Here is an 18,482-nt window from a genome sequence, read left to right as displayed (position 1 = left end):
TACCTGAGCCATACCATCCTGGCGGTGGGTTGCAGACTCATATCCTAAACTAAGAAGTTTTGCAAGACTGAATGGACAAAATTCCTGTCCATGCGTACCTAACCATCAAGGCAGTAATGTTTTGCAAACGTGTGCAAAGAAGCCTACGTCGCTGACTGACAGATGTCTTGGACTGGGACCCCTCAAGCCAAGGCCGTAGTTGCAGCCTTTCCCCTGGTGGAATGGGCCCTTAATCCATCAGGGGGCTGTTTCTTTGCCAAGGTATAACAGATTTTGATGCAGAGAGCGACCCAGCGAGAGATAGTCCTTTTGTGCACTGCCCTTCCCTTCTTTGCTCCCACGTACCTCACAAAGAGTTGGTCATCCACCTGGAACTCTTTTGTGCGGTCAAGGTAGAACGAAAACACTCTTTTTGGGTCCAGTGGTGGAGACGTTCCTCTTCCTTAGAGGGATGCGGTGGAGCAAGGAAGGTGGTCAAAGTGATGGACACCCAGATGGAACGGGGTCACAACCTTTGGCAAAAAGGATGCTCTGGTGAGAAGCACCGTCATGTCCGTAAAGGACATAAGATAAGGAGGCGAGCAAGATAACGCCTGCAATTCATTCACCCTCCGGACAGATTAATCACCGCTAGGAAGGCTGTTTTGATGGTCAACAGCCAGAGGGAAATATTGTGCAAAGGCTCAAAGGGAGCTCATATCAGATAGGTAAGAACCAAATTAAGGTCCCACTGTGGCATAACAAAGGGCGTGGGTGGAAATAAGTGAGCCAGCCCTTTTAGAAATCTTTTTACAATTGGAGACTTGATGAGAGTTAGCTGGCTTGGCAGCCGCAAAATATCAGGCAGAGCAGAAAGATAGCCCTTGAGCGTTCCCAAAGCAGAGCCCTGCTGGGTAAGGGTTAGAATGAATAAAAAGACAGTAGAAAAAGAAGCAGAAAGAGGGTCAATAGACCTTTCTGTACAGTATACTACAACTTTCTGCCAACAGCAGGCTTATACCGTCTTCTAGGAGGGCGCCTGGCCGCCAGAAAAACAATACAGACTTCGGGAGGAAGGTCAAACAATATCAACTGCTGTAGCTCACTCTCCATGCATGGAGGCTCAGAGTTGACAGGTTCCATCAAATTGGCTTGGACATCACCCGAGAGGCCAGTTGTATGAAGCCAGGCGTAGTGCCTCAAGGCCACAGTAGTTGAAACCGATCTACCCAGCGAATCGGTCGTATCTAGGCCACACCGTATAGTGAATTTTGCTGCATCTCTCACATCCTTGACAGCTTGGGAAAGCACAGCCTGGGCCTCCTCCAGGACATGTTGTAGCACTTGTGCAACCATCTCCCAAAAGTAATGGGAGAAATGGTCAAATAAGCAAGCGGTATTCACCAACCGCAATGCCAGACTGGAAGAAGAAAACAACTTCTTTCCAAATGAATCCAGCCTCTTGGATTCCCTATCCGGAGGGAGGAAGGGAATGCACCTTGGGAAGGAGAGGCCTGCACAACCAAACACTCTGGGGTGGGGTGTTAAGAGGAAGTTTTGGTCGCCCGGTGCTTGACAATGGCAGCGTGCAATCATCCTATTCACAGGAGCCCCTGTGCTAGTTTTGGACAATGCTCCTAGAAGGACGTCCGTAAGTGCCTCATTAAAGGGCAACAGGTGTTCGGAAGTGGAAGCCCCAGGTCGAAGCACCTCAGTCAGGAGATTAGTCCTGACTTGCACCCAGGGCTGCTCCAGTCTAAGGACATCAGCTGCCCTCTTAACCACCATGCCATAGGAAGCCCCTGTAGGAAAGTGGGTTTTTGTTGCAGTAACCCCCCCACTTTTTGCCAGACTACTGATGCACTTTGACTTGATGTGCCCTGGGTCCCTGCCAATCAGGTTCCCAGGGCCTGTGTTCTTTCCCCAAACATAACCCAATTGGCATCTCTGGCCACAGGTCAGCCCCTGGTAAATGGTACAACAGGTACCCAGGACACTGTGAGCAGGGAAGACCTCTAAGGGCTGCAGCACTTATTGTACCACCCTTGGAGGCCCTGCACCTTTACACACACACACTGCCTTTGCAGGCTGCGTGTTTTGGTGCAGAACAAAGTGAAGAGTCGACATGGCACACTTCCCTGTGTGCCATGCCTACAACCCACTGCCCCGGCATAGATCAGTCACCCCTCTAGCTGGGTGCCCTATACCAGTGGTGAGGGTACAGGTGCATGAGCCCTGTACCCCTACATTGTCTAAGTCCATTCCTAGACATTGTAAGTGCAGTGCTGCCATTAAGACTATATGGTGCTGGGAGCTTGTCATTACGAACTCCACAGCACCACAATGGCTACACTGAAAACTGAGAAGTTTGGTATAAAACTTTTCAGCACATTAAACCTACACTGATGTCAGTGTGGGATTTAATGAAAAATACACACAGAGGGCATCTTAGAGATGCCCCCTGAAAAACGACCAGCCTCTGGTGGGTTCCCTGACTGGTAGACACCAGCCTGCCACCCCGAGACATGTTTCTGGACCCCTAGGGAGGGAGTCTTCGCTCCCTGAACCCAGAAAAAAAGCCTTTCCTGAGCGGAGGTGTTCACACCTTCCCCAGGCCAGGAAGAGCCATCTGTGGCAGGGGAGCTTCAAAGGCCTGGCAGCCTTTGTAATGCGACCTCCAGCCTCTCCTGCTATCAGGAGCAGGCCCCCTTCCTGTCTCCCCTTCTTTTCGGTGGGAAGACAGGCGGGAAAAACTAGCCAGCCCAGAAGGTGTGCCCACCCCTGCCAACTCCACCCCTCAGGTGGGGGAGGCGAGGTGAAGCCCTCTCTTCAGTGCTCGCCATCTTGCAGATGGCAGGCACTCCCCAATCAGGACTAGGGATTGTGCTCACTCCCCCACGTGGGGTATGCACACCAAGGGTGTAGCCACCCTAAGGTCAGTAGCCCATTGGCTACTGACCTCAAGAGCCCTAAAACGACCCCTAAATACAGCATTTAGGGGGCAGTCCTGAACCAAAAAAGCAGATTCCCGCAACCTAAGAAATAAAAGGACGAAAGAAGACGCCTAGCACAGGAGACTGCAGAGAACAACTGACTTGGCCCCAGCCCTACCGGCCCGTCTGCAGTTTCCAGAGATCCTGCGTCAAAAATCGTCTTGTCCTGCAGCCAGTGACCTCCAGAACCCCGGGGAGGACTGACTGCCTTCAACAAAGACCGGATCTCCAGTGAACAGCAGCTCTGTTCAAAAGAAACACCAAACAAAGACTCTGAGCCTGCTGAGTAAAAAGAAACCAGACGCCTGGAACCACCACTGCACCCGTCGCCTACAGCCTGAGTTCAAGTGGCCCACCGGTCCCAGCGAGGTCCCCCAGCGCTCCAGAGTCTGAGTCCACCGTGGGTTGACCCCTCCAGGACTCCCGGACGTCGCCTACAGCCTCTGCACGGAGACCCTCCCAACCGCGAGTGGCCCGGTATGGTGAATTCCGACCTCAAAAGACACCCCTGCATCCAGCCGCCCTGTGCCCTGGAGAAAGGAACTCGAGGTGCACCTACGTACCCGAGCCCTTCAACTTACCTGCCCAGTTTCCTGGACCGAGCCTGCAGCTAAAAACCAAAATCGAAAATCCCCATTGAAAACAACAGGTCACCCGTCATCAAAACAGCACACTGCACCCAGCCACCCCTGCGCTGCCGCGGGTGCACTTTGTGTGCTAAACTGGATCCCCCTTCTCCCTGAGCCTAACACCAGGAGCTTGGCTCCCACAACCTTGTGGCCTGCTCGCCAGCAGCCACCAACCGGAGGCCCCCTATCCCTCGTTGGATAACATTGGGCCTCAGCACTCTGCACCCTGCCGCCCTAGTGCCACTGAGGGTGTAACCAGAGTGCATCCTTGACCCTGAGGGAACCCTTATTCCAAACCCAGCAGCTCAACTGCAAAGACCGATTACTTACCTGGTAACCGTTAACTTAATTTCTCTCTATAGGAACCTTTTGACTGTTTTTCTCTGAAAAATGTTCTAAGTGTGGAGTTGATTTGTATGGTAACCTGAAAAATAACAATTATGCAAAACTGTTTTTACTTACCTTTTCTCTAGGAAATGTCCCAGTGGGATATCTAGGCATATCACACTGAGTAGAAAAAGTAATCTAAAAAGTAATCTCAAAAGTAATGTAAAAGTAATTTTCATTACAAAGTATATGTACAGCATTTCACAGTATTGCATTACCAGTAACCATTTCAAAGTACATTTACAATTGCATTTCAAACTGTACATTTACTGCAAATTATTTATCAATTTAACTGTGCCAGGCTTGCTTGGTTCTAGAAAATTATATTTTTTATACAAAACCAATTGGTCTGAAGATCAGTCTTTGAGTGTGTGAAATCATTTTCTGATTGAGTGGGTACAACAAATGCTTAGCACTGTCCTCTGATACTGCCTTCATGCTCGCCCACACTGCCGCAAATAGAGAGTGAGGTGCTATCTAACTTTACTTCTGCCTACCTTTGGTGATCCACTGAACTCTGTGCACACTATACCTCACTTTGGTATAGTATATACAGAGCCAGCTTCCTACAGCCCCTTCCTCTGTAGCCACTGTTGGCGGAGAGAGGATGCCAGTACCTAGAGAAGTATCCAGTCCACTGGCCTTTACAGGTTCCCCATACAGAAAACATTTTCCTTTTGAGACTTCTTGGGTTTCACGAGGGTCCCCAGACCACTACCAATCCTTTCCTGAGCAAAGCACATCCTCAAAGTGCTCAGGCGACAACATAGAACCTGTGGGTTCAGTTGACATCAGAATTGGCAGCGATCAATGTTGTTCCGGCTCCGTGTAATTGGTGATGAGGATGGGGTTTGCACCACCGACAGGCATCGGTGACATTGTAGGAGCCGGCTTCGGGTCCCACACCGGGGAAGGTCACGGTGGCAGTGCCAGCGTCGAACCGGATTTGGGATCAGATCCCTGAGGCTCCACCGGCGTCGTGGCCGGAACCAACGTTGTCGAACCCGACGGGGCCCTATCTGACACCACGGGGCCCGAAGGCGCACCAGCGGGGTAGTTTCGCTCAAATACGTGGCACATAGCCTCCTAAAATTCTTTTATCTGAGTGGGAGTCGTTCCGGCTCCGGGAAAGGAGGGGAGGCGCAAAGACGACTCCGGCTTCGGTTCCACGGAACCGTGCCTAGAGCGTCGGTGCGCCTTACCTCTCTCGATGGCAGACACCAGTTGAGGTGAAGACAAAGTCCCCATGGACTTCTTCTTCTTCTTATGCCTCTTCCCTGAGTGTCCCGAGGACCTCAAATGAGTAGAAGAAGCGGACTTAGGGCTCCGGGAGTGGCCCTGCGACCTCCTCTTTTTCGATTGGGAACGTGACCTCTAGAGAGTCTCGCTGGACGGTGTCGCCTGCCGGGCTGCAAGTAAATTCATCGCCCCCTCCCTCAAGGTCTTCGGAGCCATCACCCGACATTCCGAACACGACTTTGTATCGTGGTCGCGCTCAAGACACCAATGACATACGCGGTGGGGATCAGTGACCGACATCATGCGAGAACAAGTCCCGCATGGTTTGAAACCTGGCTTCCTCAAAGACATTCCTCGCACACAAAGTCAGAAAAAAATCCATAATTTCGACAAAAGTCAAGAAAAAGCCTGCCAAAAAGTGGCAGAGGGGTAGCTCTTCCCAGATCAGCGCTTAACTGGCATGGAAAGAAAAGAACTGATGTCCGCGTGCCTGGGTGGCGCCTATGTAGGCACTGCGAAGTCATAACCGATGCTAACAACGCTGACAACATCACGCGGAGCTGAATGGAGCCACCCGACATTGCGCGCAAGGGGCATTACTCAGCAAAAGTTTCGGGATCCAGCCTGATCCCTGGGAAGTTCAAAGTTAAGGAATCTGCGGCTAGAGGTCTCTATCAGATATAAAAGAACAAACCAGCTTCACGGCTGCAAGGACAATCCGGAGCTTAAAATAGTCAAATCCGGAGTCAAACACTCTTGCAGTAAGAAAGAAGTAGTGCTTAATACTTCAACACAACAAAGTTCAACAACAGCAGAGGCAGGATTGAAATCCTTGAACTTAAAGATGCACGACTGTGGCCATATAGAAGAGAAGCAAAAGACCTGATAAGGCCATACTACAAGTGACCAGCTATGAGGTGTTGTATTGCTGAATCTACATGGCTACCAAGTAAACATATACCGTCAAAGGTCATATCTTTCAAACTCTCCCGAACATTATCGGGGAATTTCGACTCACGCAACCAAGTATGTCTGCGAAGAGCAACAGACCGAGCCATGGCTCTGCCAATCGAATCAGTGGTGTCTATTGCCGACTTAATATTAAACTTTGCCATCTCACAGCCAACTTGCGCAAGCTGAAAGTGTTCAGCCCTTAACCCTTCAGGAAGGGAAGGAAGCAGATGGGTGATAGTGTCCCATAAAACATATGAAGCCCTGCCGAAGACAAAAGACGTGTTTGATGACCTCAAGGCCAAACTAGCCGAAGCAAAGATATTCCAGCCACACAGATCCAACAACATTGATTCTCTACATGGTGAAAGTAAAGGAGAAACATCTAGATTCAGGAAAGTTGTAGCAGCTTGCACAACAAATCCCTTTGGAGCAGGACGATGGCGATGGGAATTGGCACAATCAACAGAGACTCCTGTCACTGGCCTCACCCAAGTTCCCAGAAGAATATCATACAAAGACTCTCCATTGGGCAGTAAAGGTTCAACACCTGTCACACCCTGGTGAAGCAGCTCCGAAAAGGGATCAGATGACAAAGTCACAGAAGGAAGCTGAAATTTCAAGACATCAGCAGCTCTCCTTATAACCTCAGCAAAAGCTGCACTAGCCTCCGTTGTCATTTGTGGTGACGAAAGCAGATCAGAATTAGGAGAGGGTTGTATACTACTATCTCTACCCAATACAGCTCAAACAATTCCCACAAGAGGCTGAACAAGACCAACCAAGCGGTCGAAGTCACCGGCGTCACCAGAGCCACCTTGCAATGCTGGAGAAACAGCAACAAAGCCAGCCATGTCCTCAGAATGGAAAGCAGAAGACACGGGAACCGCAGTGGCTATGAGCGGCATCTCCGGCACCGATCCACATCAGCTTAGTGTCGTATCGTCATGCCCCAAGAGCGGTGCCTCTGGCGCAGACCCACGTTGGGGCAGCGTCGTATCCGCCTCCAGTACAACCTCATCCGATGCTGCCGGTGTCACAACTGGAAGCCGCACCCGGCTGTGAACTGATGTCAGGATGATTCCAGGCACGGAGCCGTGGGCAAACCCACCGGCGTGTTTCCAGTCGGAGTACCCCCTACCTCCTTGGGGCACGAAAGTGCTCTAGGGGGAGGCATGGACATAATAAAAAGCATGCAGAGCATGACAGGGTGCCTGCATCTGGGTCATAGTCGCCCCGGCAACAGGATAAGGAGAGAGGCATGCAGTCGACTCTTGTGCGATGTCCTCCGTTAAACAACGAGAGGAACCAGCATAGACCACATCGTAACATAGTGAGGCTGAAGGCCACGAGACTTCGATCCTTATGACAGGAATTTCGCGACTTAGGCGAACGACGCTCACGGGAATGGATCCTTGAAGGGCCCCGGCCAGGAACCTCAGAGCGGCAAAAAGACCGGTGCCACCTGAACTCTGACTGGGAGAGCCGTACCGTCAACAGCTTCATCTGCCTTTACCAGAAGGCCTTAAGTTTCAGCCGTTTACAGGCATCGCACTCCTCAGAGTCATGGTGTTCTCCTTGGCACCACATGTAGAAAGAATGGGGCTCCATAGCCAACAAATGTTGAGCAGAGGTCTTGCACGACTTAAAAGCCGAAGGCATAGGCACATTATTCCCTGACGCAAAAAGTCATTGAAGTAGGCCAAAAATACAAAAAGCCAGAGGAACCACTTCTCTGGATAAGCGTTCTGGCACAGAAAAGAAGAAACTGACATCCACACGCTGGAGGGAACTTATATGGCCCCACTGATGTCATGAATAGAGAAGACGTCATTGAGGAGCCGTATGACTTCTTTATATGCTCAGGCAGTACCCCATCGCCCACCTTTGGGATGGCCTCCTTGCCACCTTTCAGACGGCCTGCCGAACCCGTGGGATAACCTAAACACTAGGTGGGCACCGATACACTATTAGCTCGATGGCGACATATCTGAGACCCTGGCGGGGATAGCTCCCGGCCCTCTCGGTCTGTTTATTCCCCTGGCACATCTCATATACTGCGCGACAGGCTACTAATGTCGGATATTTCCTGCGCTGTGTCATGGCGCGCGCGCGGGACTTACCGCCGCTGCTGCTCGAGAGGGCGCGCACACTAGTGACCCCCCCCCCCTCTTCTCCCCTCCCCCCCCCCCCCCCGCGACCAGCCACTCGACGCGCTCCCCGGGCGGCCCGGTCTCGCCCCGCTGGACAGCCCCTATCTCCTCACACACTGCTGCAAGCGGATCTCCACTTTCCCCCCCCCCCCCCCCTCACCCCTCTTATTCTAGCCCCCACCCGAGTTCTCGACCCTGGCCTTGATCCCTAAGTTTATGTTGCACACCCGGGGAACAGCTCGGCGACTGGCTACGCTCCCTAGCAGAGCACGTGTTCCATCACAACAACGGTCGCCACGCGCATCCTTGCGAGCTATGCTGCAACCTCCTTGTCGCGCTCCAACCCACGCTACACGCGGGCCACCGGGACTCCGATGCCCACAAATCAGGGCACTTGACAGACAACCCAGCACCCAGCACACATCCTCCTGTGACCCTAGGGGCTAGCTGACAATGCTGCGCAGCGGGCTGCTACACAGCGCCCCCCTCACACGCAGACAATGCGCTTTAGCTGAGAAACGACGCGACACATACCAGAAAAGCACCATCGCTTCGCTTATACGCAATGCACACACCTGAATCCTCTATCTATGTTCAACTGAACTCCGCCGCCGGACCTCCGGGTTGTCGGCTAAACGGCTGTGTTTAATCATTTGACTGTATGTGTTCGAACATTGCCGACCTGATGCTCTGGCGCAGAACTGTACATTGCCAATTGATGCAACTATGGTTAATAAAGGTTTTCAAAAAAAAAAATGACTTCTTTATATGCACTGTGGTGCATATGCTTCATAGATATGCACCTCAACACGTCACCTAAATAGTAAGTATAATGTTATAGAAGTGTACTTCCACTTGATATTGGGTGCTTCCTTGGTGCCAAATACTCATCCACCTTGCGTATCAAACTCCCGGACTTACCAGGATAGACCAGGTACCATTTTACGTCAAAGACACCAGAGCACACCTTATGATAGTTACTTTTTTCCTACGTGCATTAGGCACTGTTACCATAAGCGTACAATATTCTTTGTTCAAAGTTCTGACAGTGATGTCACAACAAAAAGCCCCAATTTTGTAATCGCAGCTGGGAATCTAATGGTCTAGTAGGGGACATAAGGATAACATTATACTAGTAGCGGGCCTTGAGGAAGCCCAGGAGGGCGAAACGCACGTCGGCTGCTGTTTTGTATAAGGAATACAGACTGATTTTGGATTAACTCTACAGCTGCGATTACTAAATTGGGACTTTTTGTTGTGACATCACTTTCAGAAGTTTTAACAAAGAGTACTGTACGCTTATGGTAACAGTGTCTAATGCACGCAGGGCCTCTGCATTACTTTTCATCAAACGTGAAGCCCATGGGGCTATAGGTGGGTCCATGTAACCCCGCATTATTTTAAGATTAATCCCTGGGGAGGTGGCGGTCCTTGGGGCTAGGGGGTCCGAGAGGCCCCCTATCCAAAATGAAAATATGCTCCGGGGAGGTGGCGGTCCCCGAGCCAGAGGGGTAGGTCATAGGGACGTCTCCCACATTTATTTACAAAAAAGAAGCCCTGGTGAGGTGGGGGGCTCCCGGTCATCAATGAGCCCCCCCCCCTCCTTTTTTACACTGTCCCAGGCACCTGACCCACCCGGGGCGAATTAGATTTTTATTTTTTGCAGGAACCGTGGATCCCACCGAAAAGTGTTTTTTTTAAATTCTTTTTTTGGCCCTCAGGTGTTTCTATGGGACCTCCTCAAGAGGCCTAGGGGGCCATGTTGTTTCTACCCTGCCCCCTTTTCTTTCTTTAAATGTTTTTTCCGTGATATGTTCACTGGAGTCACAAGATGTCTGTCAACACTTCCTGGTTTGAAGTGTTGGCAGCCAATCAGATCTCAGCAAAAGATCTGGAAGGGTTGCAGGTCCTTTGAGTCTCGAGTTCTTTCTGAACCAACAGCTACCTTTCTGCCAAATTTAGTGTAATTCTGTTCATCAGTTTGGGCTGCAGCCTTGTTTAAAATTTCCTATGGAAATTAACACCGGGAAAACGCATTTTGGGACCCCTCTTTTTCTCGGCCTCCGCTTGACAGATCTCCACAACATTTTCCAAGACAGCAGCTGAAGTGAGCATCGAACTAGTTTTTAAAAGTTCAGGAGGATTCGGCAAACTACGCCAACTTTTTGGCAAATCAAAAAAACGCTCTTTCTATGGAAACTGCACCCTAACTATAAATACTTGTAAGTAATATAAATATATATATCTTCTGACCCACTAAAGTATCTGTTTTCGAATTTTCATGTAGACAGTAAACTTTAGTGAATGTATGAAAGGGTTTTCAAGTTGCTACCTACATATTCCTGAAAGAGGCACATTCTTGACTCAATTGACAGATGCCACTTCACCTTTAGTGAAATGAACTTTTGGTCTACCAGGTAAAGGTTTACTTTCTAACTGGCAGCAGCAAGTGATACAGCATACAATTCAACGGTCTATGTTTTTTTTAGATGAAGGTAACCCTGCTTGGAGAGGACCATAATTCACAAATAAATGCTTGGTATTTCGAATAGTTTTGGCTTTGTCTAAGTAAATCTTTAGAACTCTTTTCTAATCTAAAGAGTGAAGTGATCTCTTTGCTGGTGAAAAAGGATTTGGTAAAAATGCAGGGAGAGAAATAGATTGATTTATATGCAAATTTGAAACAAAAGAGTTGTGTTGAGAAATTAAATGAGGTTAATTGGATGAAAGGCCCTGTTACTCATTGACTTTTCTTGCAGAAGGTATGCGGCTAAGAAAGTCACTTTTAATTATATGCTACAATGCGTCTCTGTGGATAGGCTTAAAAGGAGATCCCAGGCGTTTAGAGAGCCAAATTTAGATCCCATCAGGGAGCAGGCCTTCTGATTGAAGGATAGACTTTCTTTTATCCCTCTAAAAAGTCTTTGATTACAGGTATCTTTAAGAAAGATTGTTGATTTGGTCCTTTATGGTAAGCTGTTATAGCTGCCAGATATATTTTGATGGAAGACAATCGCAACCTTGATTTTGTTAAATGGAGTATATAAGGAAGGATGATGTCTTCTTGGCAGGATAAAGGATGTTTGTCCATACACTAAAATATAAATATTAAGAATTAAAAGCTTCTAGTAGATGGCCTTTCATCTTCTTTGACTATTTACAAACGGTATAGTCGTAAATGTAAGTGACCTCAGGATCCATTTAGCCAAATTCAAGGAGTGGACGTTGGGATGGAAGATTTGGCCTCCTTTTTCATATAGAAGTTTTTGTTTACAGGGTAGATTATGAGTGATAAGAGAAGGAGCTCTGAAAGGCACCATTGTCTCAGCCACTCCAGAGCTCTCAGAATCATGCTCAAGGGGGGTTGTTTGAACTTGATAATCCGTGTTGGTATGAGTGGTATCGGTGGAAAGGCAGAAAGAAAACTGTAAGCCAGTTTATCAAAAGAGCATTTTACATTTAATGTGGATCACACTCTCCAGACTCATGGTTTTGACATTTTGTGTTTTGTTTGTTTGCAAATAGATCTATTTCTGGTAAAACCCAATCCAAAAATAGATTGCAGAACATAGTCATCAAATTCCCACTCATGGTTTTTGTGAAACTGTCTGCTGAGGAGCTCTGTTTGGTGATTTCAAAGACCTGATAAATGTGCTGCTTGAAATGTTAAATTTCTCACCAGAAGCCAATGCCAAAATGCTTGTGCCTTGGGTGACAGAATACTTGACCTCCTTTCCCCTTGTTTTTGTGATTAATATATTGTAGTAATATTGTCAGTTTGAGATTAGAGCTGGGGGTAAAGCTCTGAGAGTGAGGTGGACTGCTTTCAGTTCAAGAACAATGATGTGGTATAGCTGTTTGCTGTAGACATCATTAACCTTAGATTGTAAGTCTCCCATGTGACCTCCCACGTCAGAGAGAAACGCATTGGTCACTATGGTCTTAGTTGGATGATCATGATGAAAAGGAATTGCTTTGAGTAGGTTTGACTTGTTTAGCCACCACTGATCTGATTGTTGAGCCTGTTGAGTCCATAAGATTCTATCTTCCCAAAATCTATGCTCTTGTGAGAGGTCTTATGTAGAGACCAGAAAGATGCAAGAGGCCAGGAAGCCTAGGAGAGAAGACACTCTTCTCACAGTTGGATTTATGGCATGTAATAATTGGAGAAATGTCTGAAAAATAGAAGACGCTCTTCCCTCCGAAGAAAACACTTCGCCTGTTATGAAGTTGAAAGATGCACCCAAATACGTTAGGAATTGACCTGGAGACGTTGTTGACTTTTCTGAGTCCAGCTGCAGTTCTAAGTGCTCTAATAAGTCAACAGTGTAGTCTAAATCCTGTTTGGCTTGTAGTGCTTTACAAGTCTTTATTACCCAGTCTTCTAAGATTGGGTAGGCAAATACATTTTTCCTGTATAGAAAAGCAGCCACCACTTCCATGCAGTTTGGAAAAGGTATTGGGGCTTATTTGGGGCCAAAAGAAAAACCTTGTACAGGTATTGGGTTTTCTCGATCACAAATCTGACAAATTGTCTGTGTTTCACTGCAATTGGAATGCGAAAATAAGCATTCTTAAGATATAGAGAGCACATCCAATCTCCTTTCCTAAGACCTTTATTGAGAGATACACAATACACAGCTGACAACCTACAACCCAGTGGGCCGGCAGCGGAAGTAATCTTATATGTGTAGCCATATAACACAGCCCTGTGCCGTCAACCCGGGGGTACGGCGGCGTTAATAAACAAGTGTATAGTTGGGGCTAGTTTTGATGTAATGTCAATATCCCAAATGTTTGATGTTTGGTGTATTTGTTGACTTATATCACAAAAAGTGTGAATGTCCAGAAGTTAGCCAGTCCTCTATTTAAGTCTTACTGTCATGTCCCACATGGGTATCTTTAAGCTATTAGAGGAGACACCTCGCCGGTCATATGGTGGCATGCTTCATCATTGGTGCCTCTACCTATCAGGGGAGGTGAATACCACCTGAATGGGTTCAACCAAATTAAAAAAGTTTGGAGCTTATAATAAAAAAAATTGTCAGGAAATTAGTGCAGGATTTCAGTTAAAAATAACTATGGATGAACCCAAGTTTGCTCTTTATTAAATGGGTGTCCATGTTATTGTTAAGAAACAACTGTACATTTTTAGAAACATACAGCCTCATGCATCAACCCAAAATCCAGTCGGTAAAATACCGATTCGGTAATAGCTCCCGGTATTAAGTAAAAAATACCCAATCCCAATGCATCAACCCAAAAGCAGAAATCGCTATTTAAGGAATCCTTAAATAGCGATTCTTTAAATAGGGATTCCTTAAATACCGATTCCTTAAATAGCGATTGCATTTAAGGAATTCCAAAGTGAGATTCCTTAAATGCAATGCATCAAAGTTAAAAAATTAGCGATTTCACTAATAGGGGGAGCAAATTACCATGAAGATGAACTGCATGGTAATTTGCAAAAACTTTGAAAAATGCACTTTTGTGCATTTTTCAAAGTTTCATGTTGCGCACACACATGCCCTTAGAGCATGTGTGTGTGCAACATATGTGCACATATCATTTTCAGGGGTGCAACAGGGTGTCCTTTGGACACCCTGGCACCCTTGAAAGTGCTCCCGCTATTAGCGATTCGGTAATACCGAATCGCTAATACAGACTGGCTTTACATTCATTCCTATGGGCCTCCAAGCCCATAGGAATGAATGGGTAGGTATTCCTTATTACCGATTCGGTATTACCGATTCGGTAATAAGGAATATTAAGGAATCGTTATTTGAATAGCGATTCCTACATGCATAGCCTTTTGCTATTCCTTATTAGCGATTCCTTATTTTTCGCTAATAAGGAATCGCAAATGGCATTGTTGATGCATAGGCCCCATAATGTTTTCTACATCCATGGTTAGTGTTGCCTACATGTTTCGGCCAAAGTCAAACTGTTCATGTAGGTTACTTAGATTTCTTCAGGGCTGTAACCTCCCTGCCTATTAACCCTTCACCCTAAAGGACTAAACGAGTCTAAAGAAATAAGGAGGCATGAGGCTCTCCTACTGTTCTTCGTGTTTAGTTTAGGACCAGTAGAAACATGTGATTCGAATTTAGTACTCTGTTGTTATAGTAGAAGGAACTAAAATTAATATTTCACCCCTTTCTGTGTTCACTGCAATAAGGCAAACTCTAATGCTTACCAATTGTATGTGCACATTCTTAATTCTTATACTTTGAGTACACACAACACTCTGCACATACACACAGGCTATACATGGCCTGTATGTATGGCGTTATTAGGATAGTGCAATTTGTCATTACACATTTCCATCACTTATCCTCTATGTTTCGTATTCCAATCTCATCGGTTCAAAGGAAACAAGCAGTTCCCTGTAGTCACACTCTTAAAGATGGTAATAATATTTGAAGGATCCTTAATCATCTCATATGTACCATTTGTTGGTATTTTGATTTCGTACTCAAGCCTTGAAGTTCTTGTTCATACTCAGTGAGTGCCAATACATGTGCATTTAAAGACCATTATACAAAATATAAAAATGTAACACATGGCCTCACTCATTCCCAGTTGTTTGTGCACCACTGTTTCATGCATAGTTATGATCAGGTGTGGGGTGCTTATCCCACACTTCAATCGGGGGGGTAGGGATTTCTGCCCATATTTAATAATAACAAGATTATTGACATACACCATATATTTAATTCCTTTGTTGTGCAATGTATAGTTACTCTAATATATCATAGTGCTCACACTTTTAACTTAATGCTACTCCAATTTCTAACCGTTACCTGCCTCATGTCGCCAGCCCCCTTTACTTACTTTGTCAAGGATACAATACATCCCCAGCACCTACATTTGTTTCCCTCTGCCACGCTGAATGGAGACGCGTGCACCACGTTTCCCATTTAATCTAAGGACTGGGTGCAAGATTGTGCGTCACTTCATGGGCGCCGCTCCACCTCCGCGCTAAGAATCACGGGTAATGTAGTTTACCTTAGTCTGCCCACCTACTTTCTTAGGAACTACTCATATGTGGCAGTCCCATCTGGCATAAATGAATATTAGTAAGCAACATTAACCACAGATGTAGAAACCATTATGCTTCTAAAACCATCCAGTAACGTTTTAACAATAACATGGATACTCATTAAATAAAGAGAAACCTTGGTTTATCCATGGTTACTTTTAACTGAAACCCTGCACTAATTTCCAGAAAAATTGGTTTATTATAAGCCCCCAACTTTTTACATTTACTTGAGCCCATTTGGGTGGTATTCACCTATCAAGAAGAGAGGAGGCACCCATGATGGAGCATGTTGCCATATAACGAGTGAGGTGTTTCCTCAAAGATACCCCTGTAGGACATGACAGTAAGCCTTCAGTAGAGGAATGACTTACTTCTAGACAGTCACACTTTTTGTGGTTTATTTTAATTGTGATTGGCAGAATGTGCTAAGTCGAGTTAAAATTTCTCTTATTCTCCTCGTGTGTGTAAATTTATGTATTTGTTGGACTGCCTGAGATCCAATATTAGTTGGAATTCTTGTCGGGCCTTTCAAAAATCCTAGTGGACTGCTCCCTTCACAGCACAATTCCACCTTGCTGCCCCCATTGCTGCTGCTGACTCTATGGTCAGGAATTCAAAGCCCTCCTCCACCTTCATGCTCCCGCTGCGCCTCATCTCTCGTGGTCGAGTGGTAGAGCGTCACTGCTCTGCCGCTGGACTGCCCTTCTATCTTTCTATTTTTGTCTGCATTTTTCTGCTTTCTCTGCCCTTTTGCCTTTCTTCTGCTGCTGCTTTATTTCATCTTTTTCCTTTTCCCTTTTGCACTTTTCCTCGTGCTTTGCCACCCTTGCCGCTGCAATCCCACGTGGCCCTGCTCCTCTCCAGTGACCCTTCCAGCTCCCTGCACTTCCCGTCTCCCAGCTGTCCAGCCCCCTCAAACACTTTTCAATTGCAGCCGCTACGTGGAGAATTTGCAGTCCACTGACCTTCCTATTGGACAGCTCCCTTCACGGCACAACTTCGCATGGAAGCTGCTGTCCCCGTTGCTGCTGTAGCCCCTCTGGTCAGGAGTTTGAGGCCCTCCTCCACCTGCAGGGTCCTACCTGCACCTCATCCCTGGTGGTCTAGTGGTAGATCATCACTGCTCTGCTGCTGGACTACCTTTCTGTCTCTCTTTTTGTCTGTTTTTTCAGCTTTTTCTGCCTTTCTCTGCTGCTGTCTTTTTTCTGTTTTTGCCTTTTTCCTTGTCCTTTTTGCACTTTTCCTCGTGCTTCGCCACCCTTTTGATCCCAGTGACCATCTCTGCTCACCACGTTTCCCACCTCACAGCTGTCCAGTCCCCCGCACACTACTTAATGGCGGCTGCTGACACACCAAAGGCAAGCCCGTCTATGCCAGTCTGTGCCTGGATAGCGCCCAGCAACACGGACCCCGATTCTCGGACCTCCCACTGATACGAAGTTAGCACACTCCTCACCCTTAACACAGGACACCACGTCGCCTGCCACCTTGCATCACCGAAGGACACCCAAAAACCCTTCTCCTGCTGAAACTGCAGCTACACCCCCACCCACCTCCACACACCAGCTCCTCCTGACGCCCAGCCGACAAACAGCGCACCCGACCGGCTCCGCTGCATTCTCCTCATCATGCGCTCACTCCATTAACATGCCACAGAAATCTTGGAGGTGCCTGACCACCCACTCGGACGACCCAACAACAACCATGGAACACCTCCACTTCCAGATCCAGACCAACCCCAACACCACCCTCCACGGCACCCTCGTGTAGAGGTCTCCCGGACCCCGCCCCCCCTTCACAGATGCCATTGTTGACCTTATCTCACCCCAGGCTCTCTCAGCCACAGATTACATCCTACTCGGTGACCTCAATTTTAAACTGGACAACCCCAGTGATCAGAACATTGCATCCCTTCTGGAGGACCGCGCCAACATCGGACTCAAGCAACTCGTGACCGCTCCAACCCACACAGTGGGATACACGCTCGACTCCGGTTCTCCACCAGTGGAAACATCTCCTACAGCCACACCACCAAACTTCTCTGGACCAACCACCACTGCTTGCCCTACGCCTTCACCATGCCCACTGTACACCATCACCCTCATTGCCCCCCGTCGTAGCTGAAAAAAGGTAACCGAAGAATATCTCGCCACCTTCCTCAGCACTACCACACCGCTGACATCAGCAGACGCCAACACCTCAGCACGCAACCTCCACTGATTGATCTCCAATTACGCCAACACTCTGGCACCTGTCAGGAAGGCCTCTGGCAAACAACACTCCAAGAAAGCGAGCTGGTTCACTCCCACCCTCCAAGAGTCCATACGCACCTGCAGGCGACTCGAGAAGAGATGGAGGAACAACAAAACCCAGGAAACCCATGCAACCTTCAAACCCGCCGTCAATGCACACCACCTCTTCTCAAAACCACAAAGAAAACATCCCTCCAAGACAGAATCAACGCCATCGCACACAACAGCAACAAACTCTTCGCCATCGTCAAGGAGTTCGCCAGGCCCAACAGCACGACCGCAGACGTCCCTCCCTCTCACGACCCCTGCAAAAAACACAGCTCCTTCTTCACAATCAATCAGATCAATGACAGCATCAAAACCCAAGGCCCTCTCACCCACTCCTGACACCACAGCATGCAACCACGCTGCACCCCAACAGATCCTGCTCAACTGGACTCTGCTCACTACAGCAGCCACCTCCATCTCTGAGCTATGCCGTACCATCAACGGCTCCATCTAGACCTCCACCTTCCCGATGAGTGGAAACACTCCAAGATCAACACCCTGCTGAAGAAACCATCCACCGACCCGACAGACCTCAAGAACTTCAGACCCATCTTCCCTGTCCCCTTCCCAGCCAAGGTCATGGAGAAGGCCATCAATGCCCAACTCTCCGAATACATCAAAGGGAACCACGTCCTGGACATCACCCACTCCAGATCAGAAGCAACCACAGCACTGTGACAGCACTACTCTCCGCCACCGATAAACATCCGCTCTCTCCTCAACCAAGGCGAAACCGCAGCCCTCATCCTACTGGACCTCTCGGCCACCTTCGATACCGTCTCCAACTGCACCCTAATCACGAAACTCCA

General features: G+C 47.8%; 1 protein-coding gene across 1 annotated transcript in view; it reads right to left on the bottom strand.

Annotated features, from left to right (window-relative positions):
• Positions 1-18,482, bottom strand: part of CFAP45 (cilia and flagella associated protein 45) — a 513,786-nt gene that overhangs the window by 269,983 nt on the left and 225,321 nt on the right. The gene's annotated exons all lie outside the window — the stretch shown is intronic.

Source organism: Triturus cristatus, chromosome 12 (assembly GCF_964204655.1).
Source record: "Triturus cristatus chromosome 12, aTriCri1.1, whole genome shotgun sequence".
NCBI lineage: Eukaryota > Metazoa > Chordata > Amphibia > Caudata > Salamandridae > Triturus > Triturus cristatus.
This window is presented reverse-complemented; position numbering and strand designations above follow the sequence as displayed.